This window comes from Acomys minous, assembly GCF_964271855.1.
Source record: "Acomys minous genome assembly, chromosome: 17".
Classification (NCBI taxonomy): domain Eukaryota; kingdom Metazoa; phylum Chordata; class Mammalia; order Rodentia; family Muridae; genus Acomys; species Acomys minous.
The window spans coordinates 9,043,898-9,061,954 of record NC_140500.1 but is presented as its reverse complement, the minus strand read 5'-3'; the positions used below and the strand labels follow the sequence as shown (position 1 = coordinate 9,061,954).

Sequence of the window (18,057 nt, the reverse complement as noted above, 5' to 3'; positions counted from 1 at the left end):
TATTTTATTTTTAAAATTTTATTCACTTTACATCCTGACTGAAGCCCCCATCCTCTACTCTCAGTCCCCTCTTGCACACCCCATTCACCATTCTCCTCTCTCCTTCTCCTCAGAGAAGGGGGAGGATCCCTTGGGGACCAATATGCCCTGGAACATCAAGTTGCTGCAGAACTAGGCGCACCTCTTCCATGGAGACCAGACAAGGCAGCCCGATTAGGGGAATGGGATCCAAAGGGAGGCATCAGAGTCAGAGACAGCCCCTTCTCCAGTTATTGGGGGGGGCGTCCTCTTGAAGACCAAGCTGCGTATCTGCTACATATGTGCAGAAGGCTTAGGACCAGTCCACGCATGCTCTTTGGTTGATGGTTCAGTCTCTGTGAGCCACCTTGGGCCCAGGTTAGTTGACTCTGTAGGTCTTCTTGTGGAGTCCTTAATCCCTCTGTCTCCCTCAATAGTTCCCCCAACTCTTCCATAGGACTCCACGAGTTCTGTCTGGTGTTTGGCTGTGGGTCTCTGCATCTGTTTCCATCAGCTGCTGGGGGAAGCATCTCCGAGGACAGTTATGCTAGGCTCCTGTCTGCAATCATAGCAGAGTACCATTAATAATGTTAGGGGGAGGGGGGAGGAGCTGGAGAGATGGCTCAGCTGTTAAAGTCTAGGCTCCCAACCAAAAATATAATAGTGTTAGGGATTGATTCTCTCCCATGGGATGGGTCTAAAGTAGGGCCAGTCTTTGGTTGGCCATTCCCCTAATCTCCGCTCCGTATTTGCCCCTGCACATCTTGTAGGCAGGATAAGTTTTGAGTCAAAAGTTTTGTGGATGGTGGGTTGGTGTCTTTATCCCTCCACTGGAAGTCTTGCCGTTCTTTCACTTGGCCCTCTCTCCCTAGCTCTCCCTTCTCCTAATCCCCATCCTCTGTCCCCCCACCCCCCATCCCCTCTCCTACCCTGGTCCTTCCCTCTATCCACTTCCAATGCCCATTTCATTTCCCTCTCTGAGTGAGATTCAAGCATCCTCCCTTGAGTCCTTGTAACTTGGCTTCTTTGGGCCTATGGATTGTAGCATGGCTATCCTGTACTTCATGGCTATTATCCACTTACAAGTGAGTACATAGCATGCATGTGTTTTTGGGTTTATGTTACCTCACTCAGGATGATTTTTAGGACCCATCTTTATGGAAGGTGACACATCTACTTTACAAAGAGTTTCGATATAGTCACCTTTGATCTGTATTTAGCTTACTTTGTTCCTCTCAAGGAGATGTATGTATGCTTTATTGTACATACACAATTGAGTTATATATCACTAGGAAATCAACTTGTGCTGTGCTTAAATATGCCTGAAATAAACTACTTGGGGTCAGACTATGGCAGTTTGAACCAACACCATCTACTTAGTTGTGTTGGACCGAACAACCTTCTCACTTCCCATAGAGCTGTTGTACTGTCTGTTAGCTGTGGTGGTTGCAAAGCTGCCCCTACATTGAAAGACCCAGTTGCTGAAGGATGACATCTGATCGAATTTACCACCTTAATAAGAGACATTTCTTTTTAAATTATTATTATTATTTTTAATTTATTGTAATTTATTCACATTCCATCTAAATTGTTGCCCTCTTGCTCTTATCTTCTCATACCCACTCTCCCTCCCTCATCTATCCTATTCCCTTCCCCTAGACCTCTGACCTGGGGGGGGGGCGGGGAGGGTGTTCTTCCTCCATCTTCTGACCTCAGACTATTTGGTCTCATCAGGATAGCCAAGGGCAGTGATCAAATCATGAAAGCACCAGAGTGTCTGTCAGAGGCAGTCCCTCCTCTCCTCCCTGACGCGAACATGGAGAATGAGCTGTCCATCAGCTATGTTTGGACAGCGGGTCTAGGTTCTCTACCTCAATGTCCTTGGTTGGTGTATTAATTTGTCCAGGCCCTCTGGGTCCATATCCACCAGGTTTTATGATCTTCTTGTAGAGCTCCTGACCCCTCTGGGTCCTTCCACCCACCAAGTTTTCCACTAAAAGCCATTTCTTAACACATGTACTTCCTCCCACAAAAATAACTTCAAAATGTCCTTCAAATCCACGAAGACAGAGGGCCATCCCAATATGGATTTAATTTAAATAATTCAGAATTTGAATTAAGCATTTTAGAGAGTTTGACAGATAATTTGAAGACCGTTTCAGTGCTCTTTCTAAACACTAGAATAATTTTACTGGCGTCCTTTGTCTGCCATCTTTATGTGTTTGCTGCCACAGTCACTGTAGGTCAAAGGCATCCAAATGGTCACTTCCGTGACTAAATAAACTAGGAAAAGAGCTCAAAAGGTGTTTAAGTCACATTGACTTCTAGTGGTTAAACCATTTTGATTCTTATTTGTATATGTCTCTCACTCTTTTCTGCTTCCAAGTTGGTATTTGAGACCATGCCTTTCTTGGTGGAGATGGAAGCCAGGGTCTCGTGCATGGAGAACTCCACTGAGCTGCAACCGGCTCCTGGTCCTTCTCAACACTCCCTGCTCTACTTTACGAGGTCTCTGTTTCTCAGTCTTCTCTTCAGTCTGCGTATTGCTTATGGGTTGATATGTCTAAGGCCCAGTTATAATGCAGTAGTTCTCTGCTCAGTAAGTGTCAGTTGTCCCCACTGTTGCCACCTGGGTCACACAGGCCCGGAGAGGCTCACAGAGACTTTCCAAGAGATCCTTAGGCACAGGGAGTTTTGTGGACATCTGCGTTCAGAGTCTCATTTTCAAGCTGTGTGGCCTGTTGGAGCACTTTTCTGCCCTACCACCTCCTGTGTCATCACCTTTTCACCTGATGAGAGGAAGGGCTGTGTCCCTCAGCATGATTCTTATTTATTGGTCCAGCCTACACATTGCCGGGTGTTCAAAAACAGAGCAGCTTAAATTGTTGTTGATAGTGGGAATCTAATAGCAATCTTCTTATTGGTAAGATTTCATTTTAATTCTTGCCTTCAGTGAAGTTAAGGTGGGTCTAGTTGAATTGCTAAGTGGTAGTTGAAGATAATCTCCAGTGATAGATCTTTCTGATTTTGACATGTAATCCAGGACCTGTTCTAAGAATTAGCTCGTATTTCTTTTCCTTAAGATGTAGTTTATCCATTCTTCTATTGAGGGACACTTAGGCTGTTTCCATGTTCTGGCTATTATGAATAAGGCTGCTATGAACATGGTTGAGCAAATTTTCTTGCTGTGTGCTGGAGCATCTTCTGGGTATATTCCAAGGAGTGGAATAGCTGGGTCTTGAGGAAGCCCTATTCCCATTTTTCTGAGATAGCACCAGATAGATTTCCAAAGTGGTTGTACTAGTTTGCATTCCCACCAGCAATGAAGGAGTGTTCCTCTCTCCCCACATCCTTGCCAGCATGTGGTGTCGCTTGAGTTTTTGATCTTAGCCATTCTGATGGGTGTAAGATGGAATCTCAGAGTTGTTTTGATTTGCATTTCCCTGATGATTAAGGAGGTTGAGCATTTCTTTATACACTATGGAATACTATTCAGCTATAAAAAACAAGGAATTCCCGAAATTTGTGGATAAATGGATTGAGCTAGAAATGATCATAATGAGTGAGTTAACCCAGAAGCAGAAAGACTCAAATGGTATATACTCACTTATATCTGCATATTAGCCCAAGGGGCATGTCCCACGAAAGCCTTCACTTACCAGGAAACTGAGACAGAGGAGAGGACATTCTAGTGGGACTCTAGATGAGAGAATCATGGGAGAAAGGCAAAGTAGAAGGATCCAGAGGGTCCTAGAAGCCTACAAGTAGAACATTATGATAGGCAGATTTGGGCCCAGGGGTCCCGCTCAAACTAAGGCACCAGCCAAGGACAATACAGGCGGTAAACCTTAAACCCCTACCCAGATCTAGCCAATGGACAGAACACTCTCCACAGTAAAGTGGAGAGTGGGATATTACTTTCTCACATACTCTGGTGCCTCACCTTTGACCATGTCCCCTGGAGGGGGAGACCTGGTGGCACTCAGAGGAAGGACAGCAGGTAACTCTTCTGAGTTACCAAGAAGAGACTTGATACCCTATGAACATATACAGGGGGAGGTAATCCCCCTCAGGAACAGTCATAGGGGAGGGGAATAAGGGGAAAATGGGAGGGAGGGAAGAATGGGAGGATACAAGGGATGGGATAACCATTGAGATGTAACAAGAATAAATTAATAAAGGAGAAAAAAAAGATGTAGTTTATTTTTAATATGTAAATGTGTGTGTGTGTGTGTGTGTGTGTGTGTGTGTGTGTGTGTGTGTGTGTGTACATGACACTTCTGGCTGACTTTGTATCCTGCTGTTATTACCTAGAAGGAGAGAACTGGAGAACAGTCCATATATTCTGGGATGAGGTCTACAGAGTTCTGGAAGCTTCTGCTAAGTCACCAAATCCCTGATCTATCAGGTAAGGACTTCCAACTGCTCAAAGCCCATCCTGCTTTGCTCATATCGCATGTATGTGGCAAGAAGATGAACATAGTTTCCTTCCACCCTGGCTAGTTTCCGTTCTGTGTCTGAGCGTCTCATATTCAATTCAGAACAAATGTGGTGACTTCCAAGATCCAAGATCATTTCCTGCATTGATATTGAGGCCTTGTTTTTTAAAATTGCCCAACCAAAATAATTTCCTCCTAATTGTGTGACTGCAGGCCGTATACTAGACAGATTAGCCACATTCTTTCCATTGATTACATGTTTTCTTCTAACTAAGATTCCATGATCTGGAAAAAATGGATTTTCACCAGATAACTCGCCAGCTGGTGCTCAGTGTTTCACTGGCCACATGCTACTCAGTAATGAGTTCTTTCATGTTGATATATCTAGTGATGGAAAAAGTAGGCTAATTTAACCAAATAATTACTTGTGCGTTGGTGCAAAGAAATTAATGCTTTGCATAAAGTACCTTTGAAAAACTTTATTTTGTATTTTTTAAACATTTTATTTGTTGTGCTGTGTATTGGCGCCTGGGCCTTCTGTATGCTAAGTATAGCTCTATCTGCAAGCAAGCCTAGCCCCTGGACTCTGAGCCCAGTCTATGTTCTAATGAATATAGATTAGAATAGTGTTTAAATAAAAACAAGATGCAAATTGAAACAAGATGGATATTGTAAAATAAGCTTACCTCAGACATCCACTGACCTGGATTTTTATGTTGTAGTTGTCTATATAAAAGACCTGTTAGGACAAGATCCTAGGAGGTAGATGAAAGGCGACATTGTTGAGTAGGCACTAAGGTCCTTGGATATGTGTAGCCATCAGCAGCGCTCCCTTACAGGCCAGCCAGGGCACACAGCATTGGCTCTACTTGCGTATCAGCTAGGAAACACTTTTCCTTATGTGTTTCTAGTACTTATGGTCACCTGGCAGACAGGTGTCCTCAGTCTTACTATGAAACTGAGTCTCAGTATTAGTCTGAGTTGCTCGCAGTGATGTTTTAGAAGCTGTTGATCTGAGATTTGAACACTTTATAAAATGATGGAATACCAGCGATCGACATTTGTTAAGCGTCTTCAACTTAAGACAAGCAGGTTTTGGGTCAGCGAAGTCTGCAGGTTTCGAGAGGCTCTGGTTCGGCAGGGGTGGCCCTGGACAAGTGTTTGCAGTCAGAAAACACTGCAGTTGTTTGCGGGTTGGCTGATACTCAGAGCTTTAGTCCCATAAATGGAAAAGAGTCCCTAAGTATTCCTCAGGGAGGGTTTCCTGACTCTACCAGGGACATGCAAAAGGTGGTGTCACTTTCAGGGAAGCAACTGAGAAAGAGGTATTTCCTTTGCTAAAGAAGCAAGACTTGGCTCATTCGTTTTTATGAATGGAAATGAAAAAATGTGAGCCTCAAGCCCAGATGTGATTTGCACAAACTTGTGACTGCCCGTGCTCACTGCTCAGCCTCGGACTAAATTCCTTTTGCATTTGTTTTTCTCCTCTGTGTTTTAAACGTTCATGAACAAGATTAACTGTTCCCTCCCTCTCCCTTTCCTCTCCCTCTCTTCCTTCTCTATAGGGCTTTGGTTCTCTCCTAGGCAATATTACTATTCTAGGATAGAAAACCAATCAAAAATGGCCTAATTATTGATGAAGTTATAATGTATTTTGCAAATGAGCTCACTTTCCTTCCTGAATGTTAGTTTGAAAATTTTTAGGCCTATAGAGGTATTATAAAATAATAGAATGAATACAATGTTTTGAATTTCCCATATTCTAGTTAGTAGGGAAGGTGCTAGAAAGAACATTTGGACAACACTGGAAAGTCATGGCATTACTTAGGGAAGCATGTACTTTCTCTGTGACAAGGTCATGCTTCAAAGACCTAGAAAATGTCACAATGACTGCAGCTTGCCTTCACATGAATTAAAAAAAAATACATATCTTGGGCTGGCCAGATGGCTTGTTAGGTAGACCCAGTAACCGTCAAGCCCTATGACCTGAGTTCAATCCCCAGGACACACATGGTGAGAAGAGAGAACTGACTCCTACAGATTGTCCCCTGGCCTCCATATGCTTATGTGACCTTGACCTTGCACCACCACACTTGCATTCATGCACGCACACTTGGCACAGAAATTAAGAACGTTTGATGCTCTTGTGGGAAATGAGTTCATTTCCCAGCACCTGTATCCGGAAGTTCACAAATGACAATAACACCAGTTTCAGGGAGTTTGCCACCTTCTTCTGATCTCTGAGGACACCCATGCAGACATACATTGACACCCATCAATAGGAGTAAAATAATAAAGCTTCGAAACCTAAAAATAAAGGGGGAGTAACTAAGCCACACCCCACGACACACCCTGATCACAATGGTGACCCCACCCACGGTTTACTCCTGTTCTTGGACTCGTCAGCGTGGACTTCTGTCTGCAGTCCTACAGTCCTGGTTAATACTTCCGTGACTTCCAAGTCTCTAGGAATTAGGAAACCAAATTACCTCTGGAAACTTTAGATGCTAATAGAAGACATCCGTTTCTCAGGCCCTGTTTTTATTTGCCTTCCAGCCTCAGGCTGTCATTGGGGTGTGCACTTGGTTAGGAGTTTGCCAACACTTGTTTGTTTGCAGGGCGCTCCAGGATGTCACTGTGATGGGTACATGAATAATCAGAGAATGTTGGCACAGGCAGGGCCGCCACTTCGATACTCAATGTCTAGTCAAACCAATTAAAACACGGAGAAAAAGCAGAGAGAAACAATCTTCCCCACATTCAACCCCCTCTACCGCAATATCCGCCTAACAGCAAATTCTTTTTTTTTTTCTAACAGTGAATTCTTTAAGGGCTCTATCTTCATGTGTTTGAAGATGAGGTAGTCTGTTTTCAAATACAAAATAGAAGACAGAACAAAGGAAGTGGCCATCCTGATGATAGGGTGATGGGAAATTTTAGCATGTGGCAGAGCTGGTTGTATGTTGCACTGCTGTTGAGTGAAGGTGAGTTACACTTCCTCCCCCTCTATATGGTCATAGGCTATCAAGTCTCATCTTGATAGCCTGCTTATTCTTTCTTGGAGTGCCCTCAGGCCTTCCCACCCAGAGGAGGTGGTTAAATATGGGGCACCAGAGTTCACATCAGAGTGAGTCCCCGCTCTCCACATAACTGTGGAGAATGGCCTGTCCATTGGCTAGATCAGAGTAGGGGTTTGATGTTTACTACTTGTATTGTCCTTGGTTAGTATAATAGTTTGAGCAGATCCCCCTGGGCCCCAATCCACCCATCATGATGTTCTTCTTGTAGGTTTCTAGGACTCTCTGGGTCCTTCTATTTCCCCATCTCCTATATTTGTCTTACCTAGAGTCCCAGTGTGATGTCCTCACATCTATCCCAATCTCCTGGTAAGTGAAGACTTTTGTGGGACATGCCTTTTGGGCTAGTGCCCATTTATAAGTGAGTGTATACCATGTGAGTTTTTCTGCTTCTGGAACTCGGGATATTTTTGCACTCCCAGCACCTCTCACTTACAGAGGAACAATGGAGTACTGCCACATGGTGCCAGGTTGTATGTTCAGCTTATGGTGCCTCCCGGTTGAAGGCTGAGGTATTTTAGTCAGATTTCATTCCTTTAGAATTTGTTTTCATAGAGCAGACTAATTTTCCATATTAGATTGAATTAGTTTTATACTCATGTCACACACATATTATCTTTTCTCTTATCAGTTTCACCCTCTGTTTGTCTGTCTTCTTTAATTCACAAGAAATATGTTTTAGTTAATTCTCCTGACCCTGAGTTAAATATACATGTGAACATGTATTTACCCTTAAATTAATCTCTCCAATGCTGCTATCAGAAAAGACATCATGGCAAGATCTGGTGATTGACAGCAGGTTTGGAACAGGGCTGGAGTCTGGCTCAGCCACTGTCACAGGTTCATGTTCCCAGACCTACATTCCAACTCCTGTAGATTGTCAGCACTGACGGAAACAGGGGTGGTTTCTTGGAATTGACAGGAAGTACAATTTAAACAGACATCATTTCCTTAGTAATGTTTGAAGTCAGTCTAATGTTTGTTGCTAGAGTTTGATTTAAAACAGTTCACTCAAACTGTACTTTTATAATAAAATGGTCTTATGCTACTTCTTTACATGGTCTTGGTACAATATTTTCTTCTGACTATATGGACACAAATAGTTCTGGGGGGCTCTGGAACTAAAGGAGACATAACACTCAACATGCCATGCATTCTGTAGTATGGTAGCTATTAAAATGCTATGGATTTTCTCTGCCCCAAGAACTGAAATCGTGTGTGTGTGTGTGTGTGTGTGTGTGTGTGTGTGTGTGTGTGTGTGGCATTTTGATTATAATGTTAGTTGTTTTTGAACCTTCTGAGATATAGACATCTGAGGCTCACTGTAATTTATACAGTTGTTATATAACTATTTGTGAGTGCTTTTAAGTAAGTGAGACTGACTTGTATGAGGCACCTGTTTGGCATTTTGTCTCATCGTTGACCACAGTGAAGTGTCTCTTCTGTACCTGGGATATGACCTGTTCTGCTATTTGATTGATTTGCATAAAACTTAAGAGTAGATCCTCAGCAAAACTCTAACCACGTTTCTACAAAAGATCTCACTGACGGCACTAGATCAAGGCACAATGCTTCGTATTCTGCTTATTCCACCAAACTTCCTGTTTCTTTCTGCATAAGTTACTTTTCTCATGGTTGTGAGAAAGCACAGGACAAAATCAGCTTCAGGAAGAAAGGGGTAATTCTGGCTCACAGTTCAGAGAATAGTCTACCCTTGTGGTGGGAAGGCTTGGTGGCAGGCGCTTGAGGCAGCTGGCTACATGGCAGCATCAGTCAGGGGGCACAGAGAGTCGGATGTTGCTTTCTAGCTTTTATTTAGTTGAGGACTCCAGCACGTGAGGTGGTGCTGCCCAAATTCAAGATGGGTCTCCCTTCTCAGTTATAGCTATCTGGAAGCACCCCAGAGATACCCTTGAAAGTGTTTCTTGGGGCTGGAGAGAAGATGGCTCAATAGTTAAGAGCTCCTGTTGCTCTTGCAGAGGACCTGGGTTCGATTCCCAGCACGCACACAGTGGTTGCAACCGTCTGTACCTCCAGTTCCAGGGGATCCAACATCCTCTTCTGACTTCCTTAGGCATCAGGCATGCATGTGGTATGTAGACATACATGGAAGCAAAACACTCATAAACATGAAATTAAGAAATCTAAAAAAAAAATAGGGTGTTTCCTAGGTGATATCACCTCCTCGCAAGTTGGCAATGAAGACTATCAGCCTCAACCACTCTAATATCTGATTTTAGCCAACAGAATTTATTCTGCCTGTATGCAGAACTCCATCACCTCAACAAGAAAGGCTGGACCTCTATCAGTGTGTGAAAGAAACGGATCTGCTGTTTTCTGTACGTTATTAGAGAAAGGAATGCATTTACTTCTGTTTCCTGAGATGGGGGTTAGGAGAGGATTTCTTTGGAGATAAAGTCTAATCTGAATAACTGGGCAACAGCACCAAAAATATCTCAGATATTAGTTTAGGAAATTCTTTTCAGTTCCTGTAAAAGTGACTCAATCTATCCCATAGTAAAACAAACTCAAACAGAACTGTAACTACCTTATTTGTAATGTTTGGTGGCTGAATCCAGGAAGACCTCAGACCATTTTGGTTCTATACATAGAGGCCCAAATTATTACAACATCTTGCAGTCTGACTGTAAAAATCATGACTCCCTGCAGGGGAAAACACCCATGCCTAGCTCTCAAATCTCTGTGCCTTTGAAAATCAGCATAACAAACATGTGGGAACAGGGAAGAGAGGTGGTCCAGGGACAAGCCTGGGGTGTGCTTGGTGTGGTGGAGTACCAACCCTGGGCATGCACCTTAGTGGCTAAGGGAAACTGCAGGCAGAAGGCTAGCATCCCTGGTGACTTTTGAGGTCAGCTCCATGGCGTTAGGCACTTCCATAACACAATCTTGATTCTTAACTCCAGTTGTAAAGGACTCACTAAAACGGCTTCAAGTTCCAGTCCAGATGCTTGCGACAAGCCTATCTTAGAACTACACAGTGGATGTCTAGACTTAGCTCCAATTAGTTTTACTTTGATGTGTTTATTGTTTAATTACTCTGGGGAATGATTTATTCTTTCAAAGAAGTGAGATTAATGGCATCCGGCGGCTTTATTGGCAATACCATCAGAGACAGGAACCAAAGTCTCAAAATAGAATCAAGAAGACAGATTCTAGGCAGAGACTGCTGGACCAACATAACTGAGTGAAAACTGCATGAAGGAATTGTTACCACTTCATTGGCCTCAATGGTGTCTATTAGTGCAATTTTAAATTCTTAACTTTAAATGTGTGGGGCCAAAATGAGTTTTATAGGATCCAGTCTTCTTGAAATAGTGAGCTTGAAACCCTAAACTTTTCATATTCTCTGTGTGTACAACAGTGTTTTTGGTAAACTACTGGAAACCCCTGAAAAAGAACAAATTTCTATTTTTGTTTGGTTTAAAGGTCTCTTCTATGTTCTTTTAAGTTAGCATACAATTAGTTGGTTTCCTGGTCATATTTCAAATATTCTTTGTTTTAGTTGATCCAGGATCATTTATATGTAATCTTAATGTTTTTTGTATGTGTGTGTGTGTGTGTGTGTGTGTGTGTGCGCGCGCGCACGAGCGCACATGCATGTGCATGAATGAGCAGGTACGTGTATATGCCATGGTCCATGTGAAGAGGCCAGAGGACAACTTTCTGAGTGGGCTTTTGCCTTCTACCATATGGGTCCTGTGAATTGAACTCAGGTCACTGGGCTCGGAGGCCAGGGTCTTTACCTACACGCTGTGGCCCAGGTCAGGATCAGATATTTTTGAATATTCAAGTTTGCATTACATTGCACTAAGCCCTGTCTGTATAGTTGCACTCTGCCTAATATGTACACAAGTCCTTTGTGGCACTGTCTTTTATATATTATGTCAGTGTATGAACATAAAAATAATCCTATCTTAGTACATTCATATTATTTTTGTGGCTTCTATATCTGGTCAGCTTCCCATGTTTTTGCTATTGTTACAGTTACTTAAATAACAGAACTTTAATTTCCTTCATAGGTGTGAGACCTTGAAGTCTAAAATAGAGGCATGAGCAGATTCTGGTTGTCTAGGGCTCTCGCCTTGGCTGGCCGGCTGTTCCTGCCCTCCATGCCCACATGTGTCCTTTCCCCAGGACTCACGGCTCTGATGTCTCTGCTTTTTCTTGTGAAAGTGCCTGTCCCCTTTATGGTCCCGTTTAACCTTCAAGAGATAAGAAAGCTCTGCCTCTCTCTATTTGGGGCAGATTTTTCACCTATAAATTCAAAAGGATACAGCCTGGTCCACGATAGATACGATCACAGTTAGGACCAGAGACATTTCATGTAGGACAGTGGGAATTTACAGCCTCACAGGGTAGGCATTGGAGAATATTGGATCCGTTTTTATACTTACATTTATTAAATGTAGATAAATAAGAGAGGTCTCATATTTTTCTGAGAACGAATCTCAGTAATATGGGCAAAGTGCATTCAAGTGGGAGAAAATGTAATGCAAAAATATGAAAATTATGTAATAGCTATTTGGTATAGCAGAACGAAAGTTCATTTCCATGAACAAGAATCTAGATGTTTGCAGAAAACACAGTGTTCTAGCGTTTGCTTTACTGTGCTTTCTTTGATATGGAACACAAGATGTAGCTAGGGAACATGGCAGACAGACAAAGCCAGCTCTCTCCTACTTTCTCAATCTCACCACAGATTCTCTGAGGAAGATACGCACTCCATTGCTTGACATGAAACGGTGTTAACACCTGTAAGTACACTTCTAGCTTGTGTTTCGGATTAGCCATTAAAAATCTAACTTCATTTGATTGCCATACTCACTTCAATTTTCTGCCTTTTGATGTTAATACACGCCTGAAGCTTGTCTGCAATTGTATGTGTGTGCCTTCGCCACACCTGATATATCATTTTCATTAATATACAGTGTTTGTTCTATGGACATGGTGCGTTTTTCTATGTCCTGCGTTGGAAGACATTGGCTTGTTGTCAAGCACAACCATACCTGTGTTCTAGTATAAGTTGGTGTTAGTTTCTGTAGACGTGGAATTTTTGAGTGAGATGAAATATAAATCTTCAATTTTACTAAATAAGTTCAAGAAATTCTTCAGCACTGCTTGGGAGTTCCTATTTCTACTTCCTGACCAACAACCAGCACACTGAACTTTTAACGTGTCTTAGTCTTATGAATATGTAACAGTTATGGAAATTTGCGTGGCCCCCTGATGCTATTGAAGGTCAGCATAAGTGTATGCTTATTTTCCATTTAGATAACTTCCTCCTTTTCTACTCTGCCAGTTAAAAATGTTTATTCATTCCCCCTGCCTTTCTTTCTTTCCTCCTTCACGTGTGTGTGTGTGTGTGTGTGTGTGTGTGTGTATGTGTGTGTGTAACTAGAGATTAAACACAGAGATTCATGTAGTCTACTACTGAAAGATACCTTAGCCCTCTATGACATATTATTTTTTAAAAATTCCTTTTTTAATTTATGTGCATATGTGAACATATGTCTGTGTGTCTGTGCACATGTGTTCAGATTTCTGTGGAGGCCAGAAGAGGGCGCTAGATCCCCCTAGAGCTGGAGTTGTAGGTTATTGTGAACCAAATCTGGGTGCTGAGTCACTCTCTAGCCCCTGTATTTTCATTTGGAAGCATTTTTTATGGGAGCAGCTACAACATTTGAGGTTCCAGTTTCTTTTTGCATTTATGCATTTTGAATATCTTTCCCTGTAGTTTCTGGCATTTATTTTCTTTATAGTTCTTCAAGAAGGAGATGCATTGGATTTGCCCATCACTTCCTTCTTGTTGTGATTTGACAAGAACTCATACCCTTTCTTAAAGTTTTTGTTTTAAAAATATTGTCTGCTATTCATTTTAGTAACTTGTTTCAGTAAGTCTGATTTTACTTTAATCTTGCATTGTTTAAGTAGACAACTGCTGTGACTTTGCTGGTTGTGCCTTGTGCAGCTGCTTATACCTCTGTGGCCCAGCTCCAAGCTCTCTGCAGTAGGCTGACATCACGTCACTTTATTTACCTGCTATATGCGTGGATTTCTTTTGGAGAAAGCGACTCTGCTTTGTTCTTCAAAGTATTTTGACTAATCACGGCTTTTTGAGTTTTTGAATATGTGTTAGAGGCAGCTTGTCAAACTTTCCAAAGTATAAATACATTGGAATTTTGTTCATTTCTGTAGAATATATGCATTACAGGAGAAATAGTAACCAAATACAGACATGGAACCAATGAGCATATTTCCTATTTCTGACAGATAATTTTAAATGTTTTGATTAGCTTTAAGTAATACACTATTTGCAAATTTCTTTATAGGTGCTTCGTGCTTTTATATTATTACAAATGCATCACTTTTAATTATTTATATTTTAAAGATTTCTTTTCATTTTATGTGGATGCGTGTTTTGCCTGGACACTATGTAAGTGCACTAATTGTGAGCAAATACAATGATGTAGAGAGCCAAACTGCTTTTCTCATGCTAAACTGAACTTACTAGCCCAGTTGGCTTGTAGAAGCTCTTCTTGGTTAATATATACTTTAGATGTTGTTATGTTTAGCTTGCTGCTATTTTGTTGAGAAAATTTTCCTCTTTATTTACAGTAAGATTGGCATGCAGTTTTTTTCCCACTGACTATTCCATTGTGCATGCCAGCTCTTCAAATAAGCATAACGTTCATGTGGCTCACTAGCCGGTCGAGCCACCGCACGGCTCCTGGAGCTGGGTTTCCGAAGGAGTTCTCACTGTCGATTCAGTTCCTTCATGACTGTTAGACTGTTCATGCTCCCTTTCTCACTGAGTCATAGATTTCTGGGAATTTGTCCACTTGTCCTAAATTTACATGAACTGTCATAAGCGGCTCATGGCATTCTCCTCATCTCTTTAATGTCTGCAAGATGTTCCCTCTCATTCCCAGGAGGTGGGTCTACTCCTTCGCTTGCTCATCAGGGCTCGCTTCTGTGCTAGTGTTGAGACGTTTTTCTCCTTTGCAGGGGTGTTGCCTTGGTATTACGTAACTTTTTGGAATGAATGCTTAGTCATTTTTTAAAAGCTCTTCTATTTATTTATTTATGTATTTATTTATTCGGAAACAGGGTTTCTCTGTGTAGCCTTGGCTGTCCTGGACTCACTTTGTAGACCAGGCTGGCCTCGAACTCACGGAGATCCTTTTGCTTCTGCCTCCTCAGTGCTGGGATCACAGGTGTGTGCCACTGCACCCAGCTCCTTCTCTTTATTTTAACACGTGTCTTTAAAGATTAAACGGGCCTGAAGCGTCTAAACTTCTATAATTGCTATTATTTTAAAATATTTATTTTTATTTTATGTGGCTGAGTGTGTTACCTGCCATATGTACCAGATGTTTGCAGAGGCCTGAGGAAGAAGGTGTTTGACCCCCTGGACCTGGAGTTACAGACAGTTGTGAGCCACCACGTGGGTGCTAGGAATTAAATTTGAGTCCCTGGCAAGAATAAAAATGTTCTCAACCCATCTTTCCTGCCACAGGGTTATTTATTTTGATTTGTGTGTTTGGGCGGTATGTGTGTGTACACATGAGTGCAGCGCCCATGACGACCAGGTGAAGGCATGGGATCTCCTGCAGCTGGAATTACAGACATGTATGAGCTGTCACGTGTGTGCTGGGAACCTGGTCTTCTGCGAGACAGCACAGTCTCCTAAGTGCCGGGACAACTCTGCTTCTACTACAAGTTGGAATAAAAAAAAATTTTTTTTTTTTACAAAATTTACGAAGTTTTTCCTTAAATACTTCTTGAACTACCACTCTCTAATTTTTTTTTTATCCGAATCTCTTTTTTTGTCTTAGTTACTGTTTTATTGCTGGGAAGAGACATCATGACCATGGCAACTTTAAAAGAAAGCGTTTAGCTGTTAGCCTGCTGACGGTTTCAGAGGGTCAGTCCGTTATCATCATGTCCAGGAACATGGCAGCAGGCAAGAATGGCACTGGAGCAGTCGCTGAAAGCTACAGCCTAATTCTTAGGCAGGAGGCAGAAGGTGGGGGAAGAAGAGATAGAGGCAGAGGTGGAGGTGGAGGTGGAGGTGGAGGAGGGAGGGAGAGAGTGTGTGTTGAGGTGGCAGAGGTAGAGGGGGGGGGAAGCAGTAACACGGGGCCTGACATCAGCTTTAGAAACCTCAAAGTCCACCCCAAGTGACATACTTCCTCAAACAAGGGCACATCTCCTAGTCTTTCCTAAACATAGAGCCCAGCTATTCAAAGACCTGAGCCTGTTGGCATTATGTTCCTGTGGACTGTGTACAGTTTACCCTGGTTCATTCAAATGCTGATTTCTCTACCCCACTATCTGGTTTCAACACATTGCACTGTGATGTTCATTCTAAGTGTCTCCTGTCTCAAGTTTGTGTAAACATGTCACCATTTGTTCTCTGGGTTGCCAGTGAAAGCCAGCTAGCTGATGCTGAGTGATACAGAGAATAGGATGGGACATCCTGGTCCAGTGAGAGGAGGAGAAAGAAGAAGAAGGACATGAGGGATGCACATGAAAAGGACCAGAAAGCACTAAGAGAAATGAGCTGGACCTAGGCTATGAGTGAAAATAAAATATAATGTGGGAAATCTGAATGGGAGGAAGCTACGCTAGCAGAGAGACTAGGTCCTAGTGTCTCTCTCTGTGTGGTTATTTAGGTCCTAGTCTCTCTGTGTGGTTATTTAGGTCCTAGTCTCTGTGTGGTTATTTAGGTATATATCTGGTTAAGGAGTAACTACTGATTTATTAAAATAATAAATAAGTATCAAATATTAATAATCATTCATTGTGAGCCTCTGCAGCCACTTTCAGCTAAACCATCACTCTTTCTTGTATCCTCACTTTCCACTTTACTGTTCCCTTGCTCTGTTCCTTTCAAGAAAGTGATCTAGCTTTTGCTTCAGCTTCTTCATCTATAAGATGGGAACAGTGATAGTCTTAACCTTTTAACTTTTCTTGTGAGCATGAATTGAATGAATACGTGCTAACTGCTTTAGTAAGCGCTATAATGAAGTCTCACACTATATTGAAGTTTTTACATATTACCACTACCGTCATCATCGTCGTCGTCGTCATCATCATCATCATCATCTCCATCATCTCCTCCCTCAGTTCAGGTTTAGCCAACTGTCTGAACTCTCTCTTTGTCCTCCTAAGTTACCGTCTGAACCCATTCTTGTTCTTCTCAGTTTTATTTTAACAGTGACTCTAGAGTCCTTTGCATAACTGGACTATTGGCAACCCTACCACCATCTTGTGATCTCCTCTGACAGCTCTTTTTTAAAAAAATTATTTTACTCTCTCTCTCTCTCTCTCTCTCTCTCTCTCTCTCTCTCTCTCTCTCTCTCTCTCTCTCTCTCTGTAGTCAGAGAACAATGTTGTGGAGCTGGTTCTCTCACACTGTTACATGGATTGCAGGATCAAACAACTTGGGTCATCAGGCTTACATGGCCAGTGCGTTCACCTGCCGGATCAGCTTGTCTGAAGGCTTCTAGTTGTTAAAAGAACCAACACTCAGCAGAAAAGACTGACTTGTATGTGTGCCTAGCAAGATTTCAATCTCAGGGTTTTGAATTATACATAAATAAAAAAAATAACTGAAAATTTACATGTAAATATGATTATTTTGATTAGAAGCTTCTAGATTTATCCCAAGCCACACACAGACTTTTCTTGTGCCTTCCTGTCTTCATTGAGTTCTCACTCAGTTCCTTGTTTTTCTCATCCTGAAGGGGTTGTGTTTAATCACTGCAAGCATCTCCCTTTTCCATCTTTCTGGTGGACATGGTTTTCTGGTGGAATTAGTTTCCCTTTTGATCTTTCTTTCAATGTATGAGGGAAAAGCACCATAGAACACTTTGTTCTTCTTTGACAGAGCAGCCTGCCTGGCTTACTCTCAATTTTTACTATATCCTAGGCGACCCTGGGTGCACTTTTTTCATCTGGCTTAATGAATTACGCACACGAAGCTGTGTATGTTCAACTTTCATGAAGGTAACAGCAAAGCTTCGACGTGGCCGCTTCTTCCCACACTGAGGATGCCTCCCGCAGGTGGATGCCTTCTGCGTCTCCATGGTTACTTTGCTTTAAACTTCCCCAGCCATCCTCTAAAGCCCTCCGAAATGAACAAGGGACAGATGGTTAACCTTGCTTCACATATTTGCATTTCACTTAGAATTCCCTAAGAGCTGTAACTCTGTCCAAGGCCAAAGAAATATCCTATTGTTGAGGCTTAAGGCAGAGCCAGGGGTTCTCTTGGCTCACAAAGCTCTCCCCCAAACATGAATCATAGTGAAAATGTACTGTGGGCTGGAGAGATGGCTCAGAGGTTAAAAGCACTGGCTGCTCTTCCAGAGGTCCTGAGTTCAATTCCCAGCAACCACATGGCATCTATAATGAGAGTTATTGTGCTCTTCTGGCGGGCAGGCACAATGTTGTATACATAATAAATAAACAAATCTTGAGAGAGAGAGAGAGAGAGAGAG

At 42.2% G+C, this 18,057-nt stretch overlaps 1 long non-coding RNA gene across 3 annotated transcripts in view; it reads left to right on the top strand.

Annotated features, from left to right (window-relative positions):
* Positions 1-17,567, top strand: part of LOC311588542 — a 172,834-nt gene extending 155,267 nt beyond the window's left edge. For 2 of the 3 annotated variants that reach the window (XR_014776242.1, XR_014776243.1), the window contains 2 exons: positions 4,333-4,426; positions 7,276-7,435. This is a non-coding gene — a long non-coding RNA (uncharacterized lncRNA). Of the gene's footprint in view, positions 1-4,332; positions 4,427-7,275; positions 7,436-17,489 lie in introns of those variants that run through there. The other variant, XR_014776241.1, reaches the window with a different exon arrangement.
* The last annotated feature ends 490 nt before the right edge of the window (positions 17,568-18,057 follow it).